The sequence below is a fragment of the Myiozetetes cayanensis genome, unplaced genomic scaffold (genome assembly GCF_022539395.1).
Source record: "Myiozetetes cayanensis isolate MyiCay16 unplaced genomic scaffold, myiCay2020 scf4, whole genome shotgun sequence".
NCBI classification, from domain to species: domain Eukaryota; kingdom Metazoa; phylum Chordata; class Aves; order Passeriformes; family Tyrannidae; genus Myiozetetes; species Myiozetetes cayanensis.
In genome coordinates this window covers 60,259,208-60,278,715 of record NW_026087631.1, presented here as the reverse complement: position 1 = coordinate 60,278,715, position 19,508 = coordinate 60,259,208, and the positions used below count along the sequence as shown (strand labels likewise).

The window sequence follows — 19,508 nt, the reverse complement described above, 5'->3', positions numbered from 1 at the left end:
TTTAAAAGTACAGTTGAAAAGACCTCCCACACAGCTCACCATTTTGTAGAACTTGAATGGAAAAGACGTCATACACTACATTTTGTTCTCTCAGAGCCAGATGTTCTGCACTAATGATTAAAACCCATCTGGAGTGAAATGCTACCTGACACTATGCCTTTGTAAAAACCCTACTGCAACACTGCTCATGTGTTCTAAGCAATGCCTCTAAAGTAGCAAACACTGCTGCCCCTAGGATGGTATTGTCTACTGATTTCCTGTCCCTGAAGATGCAGATATCTGGATAAGGAGTGCAATGCAGTGGAGACTGTGGGCTTATGGCCGAGTGGAGGGAGCTTCCCAATGTTTCCAAGCCAGCTAGCCTCAGCTGACATTTCCAGAGCCAGATCACAACATGGCCTTTCATTAACCCTGTGAGCAACATTCTATTCAGAGGACAGTTTCCTTGTTGCCTGTTTGAGGCAGCCCTGGGACAGAACTGGCAGAATGCGCTGTCTGTAGGGGTGCAGAGGCTCCTTCACAACCTGTCCACTCAGGGACACTGAGAGTAACTAGAAATAGCAAAGCACATGTGAATTGTGCCTTTATGAGGCAAAGCCTCACTAGAATGTACACTGGTTCCCTTCCAGGAACCAATGCTTCTTAAGACTTGCTAATGAAGGCAAGTTTCTGTTGCTTTGGAAGAAATCACTAAAAAAGATGACAAAGTGACATATAAACTTATCTCAGCATCATGTAGCTTCATTTTTCATGGGACACCTGTTCATCTGTTTTGCTCAAACATTCAGAGATGAAAATAAAATGTCTTGCTCATACCCTTTTTTTAATTTATTTTTTTATTTTATTTTTATTGTGGTTTCTCAAGGGAGCTGTATTGCAGAAAGAAACCAGCTACCAAAGGGCAGAGACAGCAATCAGGAATGATTACACCATACAAAATTGTCATTGGCATAACATGATTTAACTGTGATCCCACAAATTATAGATGAAGGCAGAGGCATAAAAATCAAAAGCAGAAAACACACTGTACTCTTTATATTCAAATCCCCCAAATTTTTCCAAATTCCTCAGAGCAATTCCAGCAGACATTTACAGAAACTAGCTGCTTTTTGCACTTCATCCCCTGAGAAATGTGTTTAGAGTAGAAAAGCTTACTGCAGAACTCAAGACAAAACAAATACTCGTCTTGAAAGTTCAGATAGGTCATATTTACTGACACTCAGACAGCAGATTCCTACACCAAATCTGCTGATAGAAACAGATTGGAAGCTGCGAGTAAGAAAACATTTCAAAGGACTTACAGAACACTGAGATTCAAAGGGCTGGAACAACACGACCTCTAAAACTCTGCTCCTACCAGAAAGACCTGGAGGTGGAAAAGGGACGTATGGAAGCCTGCTGTCAGTACTTTATTACCTGCCTTTCTTTAGAGATGGTCTGTCAGCATGTGTTTGAGCTGAGATCCACCTGGGTGCCAAGAACTGTACTAGAAATACAGGGTGTGCTGCTCCTCCATGTACTTACCAAAGCCTAGGAAGAGTTGGAGGGTCTCTGCCTTTGTCCCATAGCAAGTTTATTTAATATAGAGCAGAAGTGTTTTGAATTCATGAGAAGAGACATCCAGAGACAACTTGCCTAGTCTGTTGTACATGCTGGACAGAGTTTCTGTTCTGAGAAAAAAAATCATGGCGGCTTCATCATTTGGGTTTGGTCCATCTAAGAAGGAGAACTAGACAGTTCTATTTTTCTTATAAAAACAAACGGGCAAAAAACCCAACTGAAATGTCAACCAATCCATTTCAGCTTCTCCCTTTGCTTTAACTCTCCTGATAGATTTGCTTTATGTTAGTTCTGTGAGCAAAGCAAGAACATGCCTGGCCACCTCACAACCTGGCACAGGTGCTGAGGTGGGAGCCTGCCATGCACTTCCATAGTCAGAGTCAGGAAAGACATGTAAATGCTTTCTCAGGCTTCTCCTGTTTCAGGTTAGGATGTGTCTGGCTTCATCCCAGACTACGGCAGAAGTTTTGCCAGCTCAGATAAATGGTAATCTTCGCCTTTAAACTCTGTTATTGCCCATCCTGAACAATTTACTGTTGCTTGAGAGAGACAAGGGTCGATCTGTTTTAACGTTTTTCCAAGACCCTGTACTGGTATGTTACAAAGCATTTATACTAAAGGAATGGATGACTCCTCCCAATATCATTAGAAGGTAGTATTTCAATCTTTTGTGTATGGACAGGGGAAGGTGGGGTGTCTCAGGTAGTAGCAGAAACATCACCTTTAGAGTCTATCCATTAGGTAGTAGGAAAGGCTTAGAAATCTTGTTCTGAGGGTGGTCAGGTTCTAATGTTGCAAGTACCTTCTTTCTATATAGCCTCTCATGTGAGCGCTGAAACACATAGATGCTTTGCCTCCTTCAGTTTCTCCATGTCTTACTGAAACCAGACTAATACCAAGTCATATCCTTTCCTGAACATTCTTCAAGCTTAAGGGCTTGAGGTTCTCAGGTAAAGGACAAATCTTGGACACTTCTAGTTCTTGGCAGATATCTACATGTTTGTCTCAACTGTTTTGTGAAGGAAACAATTCTGAAAACGTGCTTCTGGAGTTCCCCAGAAAATGGAGGAAACAGTTCCCACTCAACAGTGGGGTACACAGAATGACTAGTAAAATACTTTGCAATCCCTCATAGTCTGAATAAAAATCACATACATGATGTGTCCCTCAACAACTGGTAAGGGACATAAGATGAAAAGGTATTCAGCTGACTCAGTTGGGCACTACATTGGGCCATAATTTCATAAGCAAGCTATTAAAATTCTAAAGTCAATGCATGTCTCTTCATTTTGTCATGCTCTTCTTTCAATCCAGTGTTTTCTAAACTGAGCCTTTGTTCTCTTGAATAATCTTATTGAAAATAAAATGTATGAAATCTAGTGTAGCCTTTTCTGCAGCTAAAAAAACACCTCTGAAGTGGTCACAGAAGTATATCTTATTAAGAACTGCATGAATTATCAAGACCAAAAAAACTTGGCCAGCCCAACAAACCCTGCAAGCAAGGGTGATGCCACCAGCCAGGAAACATGCAGTAGCCCATCAGGTTGCTACAGTAACTACTGGATTTTTTTTTTTTTCATTCCTATGCTTTCTTTCAAAACCACCACTACAACTGCATGACACTGTGAATCTCTCCAGTGATATATAAACTTGTCTCAGTCAGCAGATCCTGCAGTTCTTCCTGAGAGATTCAGAGCTGATTGTAAACAGGCCCTTTCATCAACAGTGGGGTGTGTAATAGACAAATGGCCTAATTCTCACTTGTACCAAAGTGCTCATGCTGATACAGCCCCTTATATAAGTGTGACGATAAAGGTACTTTACAATGCTACAATACTGTTCTCTTCTAACACAGAAACAAACTTCACTGATACAGCTGCACTCACACTACAGCCAGTCTAAACTTGGATGTTTTACTGGCAGAGAGATGCTGCTAAGAGTGTGGGGAAAAAATATCACACACCTCTCTGACAACTGTGCTGGCAGACAGAGGAGTCCCTAGATAGACAAAACAAGTTTCTGCAGGATAACTGTAGCTGTCTGTGTATGCTCTGCCCACATCAAAAGCAAAGTAGTTGAATTAGCTTAGCTCTTTCACTGAGGTTGACCCAAGGTCTAAAGCCATGGTCATACCAGCCTAAAAGTGAGTAAAGCTATTGAATTCCAGGAACTGGTAAAGGCTGTGAGAGCAAAACAACCCTTTTGCCAGTATACATATCTTTTCCCTGAGGAAGGAAGTGCACCACTATAACTGCTATAAATAAGGCCTGAAGAGCCTGGGTTATACCTATTCAATTATAACAGGAAATTAAAATAGTCCAGAAGTTTGGTAGTCTCAGGCCATTTTGCTCTCCAAGTAAAGGTAACTGCACTAAAAGATGCAGTAAGAGAGGCTTTATCAAGGCAGTCATTAAGCAGATGAAACAGATATATCAAGCCATGAAGATTTATAAGGTGGTAGCAACAACACTTTTTTTTTAGGAGAGAGTAAAATTTCAGGCTCAGGCAACGTCAGGGAAGCTGTACTTAAACAACGAAGGGGGTTCTGAGGAATGGCAAATTTGGATATCCCCTTTGTGACTCAGAACCTGGGGAGGCTGCAAAAGCTTGCCCAGTGCCTGATGTACAATAATTTGCCATGTACAATTTTCCTTCCATTGTTTTATGGGTCTAAAATTAGTGCAGAGAGTGACTGTGGAAAAAATTTACGGAGATAAGGAAACCTGGCTGAAGATGGATTCTTTTTTCTTCTTTTTTTTAAAAAAAACACACACAACTCATATGTTTTGCTCTCAGTGAAACAAAATCAGAAACTGCTGGCTTTACTTTAGACCTTGACCATCCTGCTAGACACTGTATTTCTGCAGCATACCCTGGCACAGAAAAGGGATGATCTTTTCAGACCAAAGTCAGGCAGAGGAGATGTCCAGTGTGGAATAGTCAAAAACTTTATGGTGGTGTTTCATTTAGTACCTCACTGATGCTTTTATATAACACGAAGTTGAACAACTGAAGATTGCAAACTCTCAGCATGAGGTTGTCTTCCATCCAGATCTCCCCTGTCCTCCTACTGCCTGCCTTCAACAGCACTTCCCAAACACACCACTTTATTTCTTCCCAGCTCTTCACCTTTACTACCACAACAGTCTCAAAAGTTTCCTTGTCCTGGCAGCACTCATCACTATTACTTCAGTACTCCTAAGAGGGCTGTTGGGGCCATGAATGCACCCATAAACCTTAATTAGCCTGAACCAGGCTTCATCCACTTCTTAACAAATACGTTCCTCTCTTCCATTCCACCTTTTCTGTTCCTAGGTATGGCAGTGCAAGAATGGCTTCCAATACACTAGTTCTTGGGAACTCCTCTGCAGTTCACAAGAAAGCGTCTGGATTATGCCCTCAGTGATACAATTTAGTATTATGTTGTCCTGTGGGGAGCAGGGAGTTGGACTCAGTGATCCTTATGGGTCCCTTCCAACTTGACATCTTCTATGATCCTATAAAATATAGGAGCCTAGGAGTTAAGCATTAATTTACACATAGGCTAAAAGGCTTTGTGCAGTCTCTTATCAGTGTTCGTAAGTGTGGACTGGGAAAAGAAAAAGAGGAAATTCATCATTGCACAATGAATCAAAAGGTGCCAAACAAGATTTCAGGGCAAATAGAAGTCTGTGTTACAGCTCTGTGCACACAAACCAGTAGAGACACAGAGTGGTTTGTGCAGTGTTTCCCTCCCCACAGCCCACAGCTCCCAAAGGCAAGCTTCATTGGGGAAAAGCTGTTTGACCAAGGACACAGGGGCTGACCCTTTCTCAACACACATTTCTGTGAAACTATCTGCAGCAGGGGAAAAACATGCAAGACAGAAGCCCAGGAAGAGATTGCAAAGTCAACATGTGGGTTAATTGGAGGGTGGAGTGGGTGATTTATGAAGTTCCAGTATACTGAAGTCTGCACTTAACTGCTCAACAAACACAGCAGTGCAGTGCTTTTGCTTGCTCACTTGCCAGTAAGTGTGACAACCAGGATGCCATAGCTCAGGAAGGATGCTGAATATATATTCTCTTCTTTATATCTAGCTGATGGCTGTGCTGCAAATTACGAGAAATGCGATGCTTTAAGAGCAAAAATGGAAATGGGCTTCTTGTCAGCAGAGATATACTAGAACTCCCATTAATCTCACTTTCTTGCCACTAAAAAGCAGAGTTCAAACATCCTGCAACCTCTACTGATAGCTAATAACTTGTCTCTCTGAGAGCTAAGAATAAAAAAAAAAAAAGTAGAATTCTTACCGGAAAAATCAATGGGGCCCTTCCTCTCAACTGTGGCTTCTGTGTACTGTGTATATTGAACGTAGAGACTTGCACACTATTTTGACAGCACTCCATAAAGTAAAAACCCCACTATAGGCATCTGCAGTGTCTACTGCTGGTTAAGTAGAAGAGATTCTATTTTTTGTGTACTGCAGGTTTCTGGAGCATCTCCACTGCTACTTCATCTGCCGGTCCAGTTGTTGAACATTAACCATTCACATCGAGCATTTGCATAACTGATCCAGTGACATGAAAATTCTCCAGTCCCCCTGTTAAAACTGTCCCTGATTACGTGTATAATTTCTCTAAGAAAACTGTATTTTCTCTAAGACAAAATCATGTCAGCTAACCTTAAAAATGTACATATGCTTCAACTATGTAGGAAGACAAACAATACCAGTAATTATTCATAACTCATATGGTACATTTAGCTTTACAACAGTAACACAGCACTCTTAATACACACATAGTTGTTTAAAAAATAGTGACATCAAAGAATAATGATAGTGATAGATGGGAACCACAACAAATGTAACTGTTGACAACTACTTCCATAAAAATCAAGTGATCAATTGTTCATAGGAAACGAGCATTCAAGTCCTGGGAAGGTAGACTGATCAAAGCAAAATCATTACAATCTGGGAAATCTGGACTTTTTATCAAATATTCTTCAAGCCTTACTGCCAATTCACCAGAGGCAGATTTTTTGATAGTATGATGCATGATTTGTAATGTGTGCCATGACTCATGGGGTAAACATTGATTTATAATTCTACCTTCAATGTTGTTAGCCCTTCACATAGGAAGATGTCTGACTATCACCACTGAAAATGTCCTTCAATTAGGAATGCCCCGAAAAAAGGACTGTACACCCAGAGCATCAAATGCACTGATATGTGTTTCTGGTGGCTTTCATTTTCTGCCGGTTGTGTACTTACTGAATAGGACATGTTCAAACACAAACTGATGCCTGTATGTGCCCACACACATTGAACATGCTCTCTCCTAGATATCAAGTTATACAATCATATAATCCCAGAATGGTTTTGGTTGGAGGGAATCTTAAAGATCATCCAGTTTCAATCCCCCTGCCATGGGCAGGGACATTTTCCACTAGACCAGGTTACTCAGCCCCATCCAGACTAACCTTGAACACTTCCAGTTCACAACTCTCCTGGGCAACCTGTTCCAGTGCCTCACCATCCTAACAGTAAAGAATTTCTTCCTAATATCTAATCTAAACGTGCCCTGTTTCATCTTAAGGCCATTCCACCTTGCCCTATCACTATATTCCCTTGTGAAAAGTCCCTCTACAACTTTCTTGTAGGCTCCCTTCAGATACTGCAAGGTGATATCAGGTCTCACCAGAGCCTTCTCATCAACAACCCCAGCTCTCTCAGCCTGTCTTCAAGGAGAGATGATCCATCCCTCTGATCATCTTCATGGCCTCCTTTTGACTGACTACAACAGATCCACATCCTTCCTTTGCTGAGGATCTCAGAGCTGGATGCAGTGCTCCAGGTGGGGTCTCACAGGAGCAGAAATGAGGGGCAGAAACACCTCCCCTGACCTGCTAGCCATGCTGCTCTGGATGCAGCCCAGTTGGATTTCTGGGCTGCGAGCACATATTACCAGCTCATGTCAAGCTTCTTATCACCCAAGTCCTTCTTGGCGGACCTGCCCTCAGTCCATTCCCCATGCAACCTGTATTTGTGCCTGGGATTGTCCTGATGCAGGTGCAGAACCTGGCACTTGGTCTTGTTGAACTTCGTGTGGTTTGCACCAGGCCCTGTCTCATGCCTGTCAAGGTCTAAGCCTTGAACTGAAGCCAGCTACGAGGCACAAAATAAGTAATCGGAAATAAAATTTGTGGCATTTATATAAAAGCATTAACATCCCTGTCCCAGACCTCACTCAGCCTCTCCATGCTGCAGAATCTATCCCTTCCCTGTGATGATCCACAGCCTCCCTGCTGCCTGGTCCATTAGCTAGGCTAATGTGATGTTTCCTGTCACACAGTCATTGGTCACAGGGGTCTCTCTGGAGAAGCAACATTTGCACCTGCTCTGCACTTGACCTGGATTGCAGAAGTGCTCATGGGACAGTGCTAAATCCTCTTAACCCCATGGCCGTCAACTCTGCAGCTTGAGGCTCATTTAGAGGCACACCGTGGAAATCCTAGTCTGGCACAAGCTGCCAAAGAAGGTCCCAGCCTCTCAGTGGGAACCGTGGAACTGGACTGGGCCAGCTGGTTCACTTCTCCAGAAGGTATACTGGGGCTGTGTGTAGATGATCACAGAATAATTCCACATCTGAACATATTCCATAAACACAAGGAAAACAAAATTGGTTTCCTTTACTTTTAGGCTGCTGTGGTACCTTGTGCACTCTACCACCAGTATATACTGAACAGCCTACCTGCTCTGTTGCTTGGTTTATGTAAAAAAAAATTGGGCAAATGGCTGCATCATTACCTCAGACTCCTTCTATAACTTGATTTTAAAGTTTCCTCCCTTTAGCCAGACTTGCTGAAAAATTGAGATCATGTTCGTGCACGTTAGATTTTGAAAACCTGCCTCAGACATCTCTTTCATGCAGACAGCTGTATGCTTTAATGTAAATGTCAATGGAAAGTTCAACCTTGTGCATAGTTCTCGTTTTGTGTACTTTTCACTTGATTTATCCATACAAAGTTCATATTTTCTTTTATATTTTTAAGAAACAGACATATCCTTGTTTCTCTGCCTTTATATAATTTATACATACACTTGTATAAATTATTTCTTTTGTAACAGCAATTCTTTCCCCATCAAATTCAATGATTTCCACTTTAAAAAATGAGAAAAAAATTGAAAACAAGCCTTATAATATTTAGAAATAAATGGTCCTTTCATTATGTAACAGCATTAGGGTGTCTCCAAGGTACTACAAATAAAATAATTTATAGTAAATGAGATTATTATTTCTGGGAAAAGAACCACTTAATGTCAGTTTTCTGTGGGAAAAACCAAATTAGACAATTCCAATAGGGGTGCTCAGAAACACACAACAAGTATTTAAAAGCTTCAAAGATCCAAAACAACAGGGAAAAACACATGCTGAGGAAGCAATTTGGAACAGGATATTTCTGTTCATCCTTATCTTAGGGAGGTAGTCTTACTGTCCTGAAAATGAGAATAAGAAGCCTGTTTTATCACTATTCTTTATCACTGTCCTTTCAGTTTTACACCAACCCATGTTCTACCAGCATAACTGAGGAGTAATGCAGTGTTGAACCAAGCCTGGATATAGGGACCAAAAATAGAAATTGTTCAGCGCTGAGAAGATGTGAATTGCTGCCCGAAAACCCCATAAACAGACCTGTGTGGCTACCCTGAGCAAAGCAGTCATGTCAGAGTAAATGTGGCTCAGCATACTGCTATAGCAATCAGCTAGTAATGGCTCACCTTCCAAAGATAGCACTACTACAAAATTAGTAACTCAGCTATACAGCCATACAGCTGAGCTGTTAAATATCCAAAATGAACTCTGAAATGACAAATATGTGCATAATATTCACTAGATATAGACATCAAGGAATGCATTAGAGGTTGATCTGTATTCTTTGCCCTTTTTACTTTCCGAGTATGACTGTCTCCTCCTCTCTCAGATGCCCACCATGCCCTGCCAAATGTCTCAGCTGCAATTCTCAAGTCACAAGGGATAATGGCATTTGGAACTGCAAGATCAATAATGCAAAACATTCTGTCACATGGATGTTGAGGAGCACTCCCTATCTATTGCAAAGTACATTCAATCTGAACTCAGTCTCAACTCATTCTTGTGCTCTCATGTGCTCTGCTCTGGTGTCCTGAAGTTGTTCATGAGGCACTGTGAGGGCTCAGGCTATTTATCCCAAAAAACTACAGATCCGTCATCAAGTGTCACTCCTCTGTTTCACCTACTCAAACACTTTAAGGAAAATTTTCCGGGTTTGACTTTCCACATGCTTGCTAATGCAGAACAAACTGATTAAAGTACAAATACACGGAGGTGGAGAAATTCTACTGGATCTCGTCTATCAGTTTATATGACATGAAGATCAACTCTAATGTTGTGATTAGCATGTAAAATAACTCCTAGCGTAACTGTTGGCAGTTTGAAGAAATTTTTGCTCTTCTCATGCAATACCACCATGAGCTAATTAATCCTCATGAGAACACCATCCTAAAGATAACAAAGCTAAGAGACAGAGGGATTAAAGCCAAAATGCAATGCAAACATTTGTCGACCAGCTAAATGGACTCATTAACTTCAGGAATATAGTTGAAAGCTTCTTAGAAGCCTAACAGCTAAGTGTCATTTGCACTTGCAGTAAGGTTTCTAAAGACATTTAGACAGCTCATTAGATTCTAATTTTGAAGTAGGTAGGAATTAGATGAAACAGACGAAGAACCTGGCTCTAAGAAATTCATTGAAGACCCCGCTGTCAGGACTGTGAGTATACCAGTAGGTCTTACCTGCTCTGACCAGCCTCATCTGGGACCTCCAGATGAGGTTTTGCCCAAGGACCAGGAGATCCCCATAGATTCAGACCTGGCCCTTTCATTCCCTGGCTCAGCTATGTTGTTAGCACACCTGCCATCAGCCCTACCTCCTAACTGACTCTTGGGCTTATGCCGTAGCCTGCTTTAGTCTTTTCACTCATCCCATCTCCTGCTGCTCATGACTAGACTCCCTGGATGGTCCCTGGACCTCTTCACCTCCTCCCCATGTATGGAGCTCTTGATGGAACATTCTGCCCAGCCTGTTGTGGTTGGTTTGGCTTGGTTTGTCTTATGTTGTAGAGTGGCCTTCTCTTGCTACTCCTTGACACACAGGACAGAGACAGGTTTTATGAGTCATTCCCCTACTAGAATGAGTGCATTTAAGATCAAAGCCAAAACTAGTGGTCTTTTTAATAACTGCTTGCACATTTCTCTTCAATACATTTGGCCAAAATGCAGTTCTCAGCATCTGCATTGTAAAAACAGAAAAATGTCCTGAAGTTCTCCTGTACACCATGAAACTTCCATGCAGCCAGAACTTGTCCAGAATGGCATATAACCTTATGTAAATGGTTAAATAAACAGGGTATATGTCACTGATAAAAAGTAAGAGGTCTATTTTGAAGGCCTGTGATATGTCTTCCCCACATGTTTGGTTTTGGTTGGTTTTTTTTTCAACTAAAAAGATCTGATAAAAGCTTTGGCAACATGCAGGCCATTAATATATAATGAGAAAATACTTTGTTGATTACACAGCTGAAAAGAAAATCAAGATAGTAGGTAGAAAGGAGAGAAAAGAAAAGCACTTAGAGAAAAACAAGATGCAAAACATAGAAAAAAGTGAAGGCAGTAAGTAAATTAATAGAACCATCTACAAATGAACAAAGTCAAGATCCAATTTGGCAGGTGATGATGTTAGTGGAAGTCAGTGCAGTATGTCAACATTTTCTTCCTTCTCCATCACAGCACGCAGAGTAATTCTGTTGAAATTCAATTAAGGAATAAAACCACATGATTAGGAAACATGGGCATATTGACTTTAAACACAAAAATTGTGCTGCAATTCTTAATGACATAAAAGGTAAAAAACTTATGGAGAAAAACCTCACAGAAGGAAATGAGTTCAAACACCATTAGAAATACATTTTCAGCTGAGGGCATGAGGGAATTCAGCTGCAGAACTTTTATTAAGTTTAATCGGTTTCATGGTATAAAGTCCCTGTGCATCAACGTGCTAATGTAGTCTATGAAGAATGGCTTTATGCTTCTGTAGATGCATTGAGGAAGAGAGTGAAAACAGTGATACCACCGTATTATAGCTTCTGAACTTCTAAAATTTTTTTCTTGGAGCATATATTATTGCTACCAGTCAGCTTTGACCTGCATGTTAACAAAGGCCACTTACAGTAGAGAAAAATAATTTGTATGTTGTTAACCATTCTGAACCAGGAAATGAGCCAATTCCTCTCATGTTTTTACTCAAGGGATTGGTTTTGCCTCTTCTCATCATGCGCATGAATTTTATTAATGTTCTCTCTATGAATGTTCCCCATGTGGAACATGAGCTCAGCTGAACGCTTCAAATTAGGCCCCAGTTTGTCTAACTAAGTTCAGTATGTTGACTTCTCTGCTGTGACAACCTAGGGGGCAAGTGATTTACTGGCACCAGAGGATGCCAATGGAAAAAAGGAACCATCCCAAGTTGGCATTCCATTTCATTCTTCACAACAAATTGATGAAGTGTTGGAAAGCACTGACAGGGTTGTGGATTCAGAGAAAGAGGCATCTGAAGTGATTTATGGGGTGACTATATTTAGCATCATTGAGATTTCTTATTTTTCTCAGATTACATGTCTATCTTTATCCTGGCTGTCTTCTATCCTTTGTAGGATTGAAATGGCCATTGAGAAGATGAATGAAAAAGTGTGAATATTTGTTACACATATGCCTGATACCCAATGTTTTCAGCATCTTCTCCTTTTAATTGCTTTTATGTTTCTTGTTTTTTCTTTCTGACTGAATATTTCTTGTTAAAGAGCTGAGAAATCAACTTTTATGAGATCTGTATTTGTGCAAAATGTGTGAATTCAATGACAGATGATGTGGTTATGGTTACTGGAATTTATGTCAGCCAAGAGAAAACTTTCCTATTTCCAGAAAAACATATTCAGATTTCTGAAAACAAGGAACTGAAAGAACTAGTATGTATTTAACCACATGTAGCCAGTATGAAGAGTCTGGAAGAGATGGAGTTAAATTCAGGGTGTCAAACTAAGATGTCTGACAATGGTGCTTAGCACATCTTGGCACAACTTGGTTGAATCAGGATTATGAGGAGAGACAATCTGGAAGACCTGTGTCCTTTTGAAGAGAAATTTATGGTCACTATAACTGATTAGAGCTACATCTCTTGTCTATCAGCCTTTGAAGACTGTGTTACCACTGTTGTGTGACACAGGCCCTACTCCTGAGAACCATGCTATAGAAGTATAATGATGACTAAGAGGAAGTAGTACAGATGAAAACTCACATAGAGAGGAGTGTCTAAAATTTTTCTGATAGTATTTTCTGTGGAACAAGGTACATGTCTAAGGCATGGGTTCCATCATCCCGTGCTTCCTCAGTGTGGCAAGTGTGGGTCTCATGGACACCTCCGGGGGACTCGGTGAAGGCTTCCTTAGTTTGAGTTTGGCTAAGCTTTAACAATTGTGAGGTGAAAGGAAAAAAACAGGAGAACAGCCTTGTTTTAAAGCAGAGAAGGTCATACTGAGATAGAATAGATATCAAGAAAGTTTACAAACATACCAATTATCTTGGTGTTGGATACAGGCTTACTCTTACTCCATCAGTGTAGTGGGTTTCTGACATACAATCAGTTCCACACAACTACCCAGGTTCATAAAGAAAGCACTCTCCCTACCACCTCTGAGCTCTGGCTGGGGTGCGCTTGCTGCTTTTCTCATCAGCTTCCCAGCCTCTCTGTGTCCCTTCATTCTGTTAAGTGACACGAGGGAAGGGACTGTTCCCATACCCTGGGCCAAAAGGCAGTGTCCACACTACACAGAGCTGGCTCTGGGTCTCCTTTGTATTCCATGTGTTGATTATACGACTCTAAAATCTTTTTGCATGTTTTTTTCTTTCAATTTAAGTTATCTAAGAATAGAAAAAAGGGCTGTGTTCAAGGGTAGGGCTTCAACATATGAATGCCTATTGGGAATTGCCTGAGAATAGCCTGGCATGTGCTACTGCCTGCACCACAGTCAGGCAGTATTTCAGACAGTGCTAGCTGACACAGGCCAAAACTGTACCAGAGTGTGCTAGCAGCTAAGCAGAAGCTCAGTGTTTGAGCTCCACTCCTAAATCTGTCTCGTTTATATACAGAAATACAGACTCAGTGCTTCTCTTCTGCATGTGGGAAGTGCTGTTTGCCCATCTTCCTGTCCTGCTTCTGGCAAGAACATTCAGGTGCCCTGCTAGGAGAGGCCATCAAAAGCAGACATCCTCTCTGTTACCTGACTTACTTCTCCAGAGCAATGTACAGAAAGCTACAGCAAACTGTATATAACAAACTGCAACCCTTGAAGACTATTACACTATTGAATCTATCACTGGCTGTCAGGCACTGTCCAGGTGCAACTACAGACTCAGGAAGGCATTAAGCTGCCACAGATCAACAAGAAGGACAGTGTACCAGGCAGCAGGTCACATTGTTCTAGCACTTGCTAAGCATTTGCTACTGGCCCTGGTCAGAGACAGGATACTGGGAAGAGGTTTTGTCTGCTTAACAGGCTTGTCAGCATGACAGTTTTTATTAGAGAAATCAGAGTAGCAATTTGACCTTCAAGGGAGGAGGACAAAGGGGAAAATGTATTCTTTATCTTGTCTGCCATGTTGGGTATGGGTATCAGAATACCAAAAAGGTGTTCTGGTAATTTCACCTAACCAATACCAAACTGAAGTGTAGTTTTATTGTCAGGTACATTTTCAGGATTTTCATGTGTTTAGAAACACTGGCCTCTTAAGAAGAAAAAGGATTTTAAATATATGAAAGCTATAAGCCTAAAGTCTCTGTTATAATATTATTTCTGTTCTGCCTGCAAAGGATGACTCAGTTTTAGAAAATCACAACCTTTTTACAGCCAGCCCCTGCCCAACGGCAAAACACATCAAGGAAATTACCTGTCATATTTTTCACTTGTGTGCAGTCATGCAATGATTCTATAATATTTATTTGGTACTGGGGCACAGAAAAGTGTAAATAAAATTATCTTTCAGCATTTAATAATGCATGCACTTACTTTCATGCAGAGATAATACATCTTTTTTCTACCTGAGATATTTTAAAAACTTGTCCCCTGAAAAAAAAAGATATGAGATCCACCCAAAGTGACGTTATTATCAATTTATTGTAGTTTTGCCAATATAGGTAAGGGAAAATCTATGTCAGAACAAGCTGAGGTTTTTTCTGTTCTTCATAGGTAGTTGTGCTTTTCAGCTACATAACACTAGGCTGCAGGTATCACAAGTAAAACCTGTGGCTGACACGGCCCAGGAGGCTCATATTTTATATGGGAACTTAGCCCAATATGCAGTTTACTTCACAAAGTCAGAGACTATTCTTATTGTAAATTCTCTGAGAGAAGACAGGAAGGACTCAATGTTTTAAGAAAACCAGCTGTTCCCCATAAGGCATCTGCAGACTCTGCAGGTGACTTTCTCTTTGACACGGACAGATGGAGGCATGCTAGGACATGTGATGGGAAGTATTTCCTTGAAAAAGGGTCCACAAGTGGTGCAGTGGAGCAGAGTTTGGCTGCAGCTCTGCAATGTGCCTCCGGGAAGGCTCTTTTATTTCAAGGGCTGTGCTATGAGGTACAGGCAAAATCTCCCTTCTTGCCTGGGCTACAGCATTGTAGAATGATCACTACCATGCCCGGGGCCACATGTGCTGAGAATATTGATTAAGGGAGCAAAAATGAGACCAACCAGCTGCATCTGGTGTGTGGAGAGGCCGTTGTGCTAAGCTCAGTTCTGTAAGAATCTATTGTATAAAACACATGCGTATTTCTGTAGCTGGGGGACAGACAGCAGAATCTGTCCTTGATGGAACTGGAGAGTAGAGTACATCAGAGTACATCTTGCAGAGTACACCAAAAATGGAAGAAACTGCTGCTAGCTTTTTAAAAACATTTTGGTGACTCACTCTCATTTCTGTGTCTTTTAGAAGGCGGCCATGCACTGAGGGCATTTACCATGCTTTTGTGCATTCTAAGAATATAGCAGCAAACATCAGTGACCCTTTGGATTACTTTTTCTCCTTCCGTCCCCTGAATCACGCTGTCATAGAATTTTTTATGTTTTAGAATTACCACCTGCAAAAAAAGGCAAAGGAATTGCCCTTAACCTTTTACATTAACTTTTCGTTTAAAATTCCTGGCAGGGCTACTGATTAGCAAGGAATAAAAAAATCAAAGGCTATAACCACAAATAATGTAGGCAGGTATTTGCTAGATATCATGCCTATTTATCTCCAACACCTCCAGTTCCCTTGCTCTTGTCCCCAGATTATCTTAACCAGAGTTCTCCAAGTGTGCCAGCTATTTACTTCCCTAAGAAGGTATGCAGGAGAGAGCCAACTGATAACACAGAACATGCCACTTGTCTACCCAGAACTAGAACAACATTTCTAAATACTTTGCATTTCTTATAACAGCCAGGTAACCTGATGTTACTAATAACAAAGGTCATATCATGTTCAAACCTTACTTTTCATCAGAGCAAGATATAAAATTCAAGTTAAAAGTTATCGGCGTTTTTAAGAACCAGAAGTCAATTGATTTATCATTGTCTTTCCCTTATAAAATAAAGATCTTAAATGATATTGACCATAAGCAAGAGAGCTGGCAATATAAAGTTGTTCTTTCAATTAAACTGTTACATACCTTCTTCTTCTTTTGCCAAATGTTTACCATTTAAGGAGTGTTGCTACAACATTCTGGTTTGTTCCTAGTTTTGGCAAAACACCACCTTAATTCCTGTGAATCAAATAAGGAGAGAACAGATTATATTAAATTTAAAAACTCATTTCAAAAACTTCAAAATTTAGACTAAGTCTTGCAATATGATAATGGGACAATCTGAGAAGATTAGACCTTTTATTGCTTGTATGTAAATCTGTCCAGATTTGGCCAACTCATAAACTAATAGGAGCACCATTTATAGGAAAGTGTAGGAACACCCGAGCTAGGTCTGAACACAATGTAAACATTGCTGTTTGGGTCCCAATCCAATGTCTCTGGGAGACACTGCATTGTATTTGCACCCTTTGACTACTGCTGCCTAAATTTCTGCACACTCTCAGTAAAGCAAGCAAGCACCATCTGGTTGTTCACATTCAAGCATTTCCCCTAATCAGAGCTGGCAGAGAGCCTTATTCTTAAGCAGAAAGTCACACCACTTATTTAAAAAGTTTCATAAACATGAATCATGGGGTCAGGAGGGAAATAGAAGGTGCAGAAAAAGACTGCAGTGAACAGCTAAGAGACCTACTTCTTTCTACTAAAACACTAACAAATAGTGATAAGTAAGCTGTCAGTTCTGTACTCTTGGTAAGTTATTAACAACGGTGTTAGACAGCTCCTCGCCTCCCTGATCACTTTGCTCCCTGTGAACCTCTACACACTTGGAGTGGCTGCTCTTGGTTGGGCTTAGACAACTCTTGAGTATAGTAATTGTATGTTTGTTTATCATATACAGTCCTGAACATCAGGAAAAAACCTTACAAACTGCAGTCAGTGATATGGGATGATGAACAGTTGGCAGTGTTTTACGAGGTTTCTTCTGACTAGTTTCTCTGCTTTGAATCTGTTGGCAATGAATGCTAGCAAAACAAACTCAAGAGACTGAAAACACAAGGAAGGAAACAAAACAATACGCTGCTTTTATTACATGAGTGCTAAAATTGCAAAGCTCTACCATATTCCCCTCAAATATGGGATGCTGAAAGGGAAAAAATGCCCTGTTACTTTGTGCAAAATGTTCAGTGTACATCTCCAAAATCAAGTAGCCCTAAAGATTAGGAGAGGCTCTTCATAAATAGTTACTAAAATACACAATCTTCTGTGTATTTTCAGTACTCAGAGGCACCACAGAAATTACTGAAACTACTACCAGATAAAGCATGAGGTCATCTAAGTCATCTGCCTCCCATCTACAGTATCCATGTCACTCAGTGGTACTTGTCTAATTCATTTTTAGCTTAATTGTTGAGGATTCAACACTATCTTAGGCAACTTAAGCAAGAGACAGAGTACCTAATACTTCTACCACATTATCTCCATTGTTGCAACTCATACCCACTACTTCCTGTCTTCTCTGCAACATTTTATTCCTCTCCTCTTTTCTGCAAATTCGAAGCTGTACTATGCCTTCCCACAACCTTTCTTTCTCCAGACTAAACAACCGCCTTTTTTTCCATCTTTCCAAACAGGTCATGTTTCAGACCTTTTGACCTGTAACTTCATTGCAGTACTAATCACTCAAGGACAATATTCCCTGAAATGATGTAACTCAGATATACCAAGGTTAGGCTGGCTGCCCAGTGGAGGCAACAAATCATTAGGTTAAAACCATGCTCCTGTGTTGCTGATTCCTCATCCACAGCCTGCCAGTTTGTTGATTTTAATCATCTGTTGCATCTCATCATAAACTTCTTAATCCTCTTCCCAATACATCTGAGCAGCACATAGCACAGCCAAGCCACACATATCTCCTACTGGGAATTCCCATGGTCATTTGTATGGACATCTAATAGCATTCAGAATTCCAGCTGAAACCCTTTGCAGGCTTGACAGGAGCCAAGTACATCCTGACTTACAATAGACCTGGATTCACATGCTGTTTGTGGAAAAGTGTTCAGCAGCAGTCAGGTGGAAAGCCTGATCAAAGGACCTGGATTTTTAATAATTTTTCTCTGGCATCTTTCAAGCTCTCCAAGAGAAGACTGAACCTCCCTGGTGTGGTTTGTCAATTTCAGCAGATTGTCCTGCAATCCTTGTCCTTTTCCATGTTAGCACACCGACATTTCTCATTATGGATGAAATCAGAATTATCACTGCTATCAGTGTTAGGTAGTTCTAGTTGTGAATGAAATGAGTTCTAAGGGGTTGAAGAGGGGAAAAAGAAACAGAGTTATGAGGATGAAGCACAGGTAGTGCTGCTTGATAATCCGAATAATGGATTTGGTGGGAATGCTGAATTTAACCCTTTGGCTTCTCTAAGAGAACAAACTGGTAGAAAATATGTGCCCAAAGTAGAAACAGGCCGCAGATATGTAGGGGCTTTATGTTGTTTCAAACACCACCTTCTAATTCACATGTTTTGGGCAGTCTGTACATCCAGAAAATGTGAAAGCTTCTCCTGACTGTAGTGGTGGATGACTGAGATCACTGGAAGAGCAGGGGCATAGAAGGTACTTTCATCTCTTGTGCATAGGTGAGATCTTACTTGTGCACTTCCATGGTCCAGTACATAATTGCAATACAAAGACAAATAAAACTGCTCCAAGACAGTCAGCTTCTTTTCCTTACCACTCAATTGCACTGTAACATTTTCTAGAGGGAAGCCAGACCAAAGGAAAGAAAACATGTTATTAAACATTAAAACAGTGTTTGCTTTCAGTGGCTGGAACAATTCTTTCCCAGGAGACGTTCCCACAAGATCTGTTCTCTCTTAGAACACTCACTTACTCATGACTTTCACTTGCTTTGTCTTGAATTTTGTAAGCAAATTATTACTTTCAGGTTTTCAGAAGAGATTTTTCTTTTCCTAAAGGTGATGTTACTTGAACCCTCTGACTCAGTTCTCTGCTAGTCCAGATGCAGATCAAACTTGCATAAAATTCTAATTACCCTGAAAGCAAATGATGATTTTGAAGAACTGTTTCATTCTCTGAAACTACTGAAGTTTTCCGAAGCAATCTTCGGAAAGGATTTTCTTGGAATTACTGAAGAAAGGATTTTCTTGGAATTACTGGTCTTCTAAGCATGCTCTGATTCTATGGTTATGGTCAGAGGTGCTAAATTTAATGTTCAAGTGGGCACAAGGCAGC

At 40.7% G+C, this 19,508-nt stretch overlaps 1 protein-coding gene across 1 annotated transcript in view; it reads right to left on the bottom strand.

Annotated features, from left to right (window-relative positions):
- The window catches only part of LIFR (LIF receptor subunit alpha), a 110,344-nt gene extending 93,988 nt beyond the window's left edge, over window positions 1-16,356 (bottom strand). Inside the window, exon 1 of the mRNA XM_050328858.1 lies at window positions 16,342-16,356. The gene's annotated coding sequence lies outside the window, so the exon portion shown is untranslated. The remainder of the gene's footprint in view (window positions 1-16,341) is intronic.
- Window positions 16,357-19,508: the final 3,152 nt, after the last annotated feature.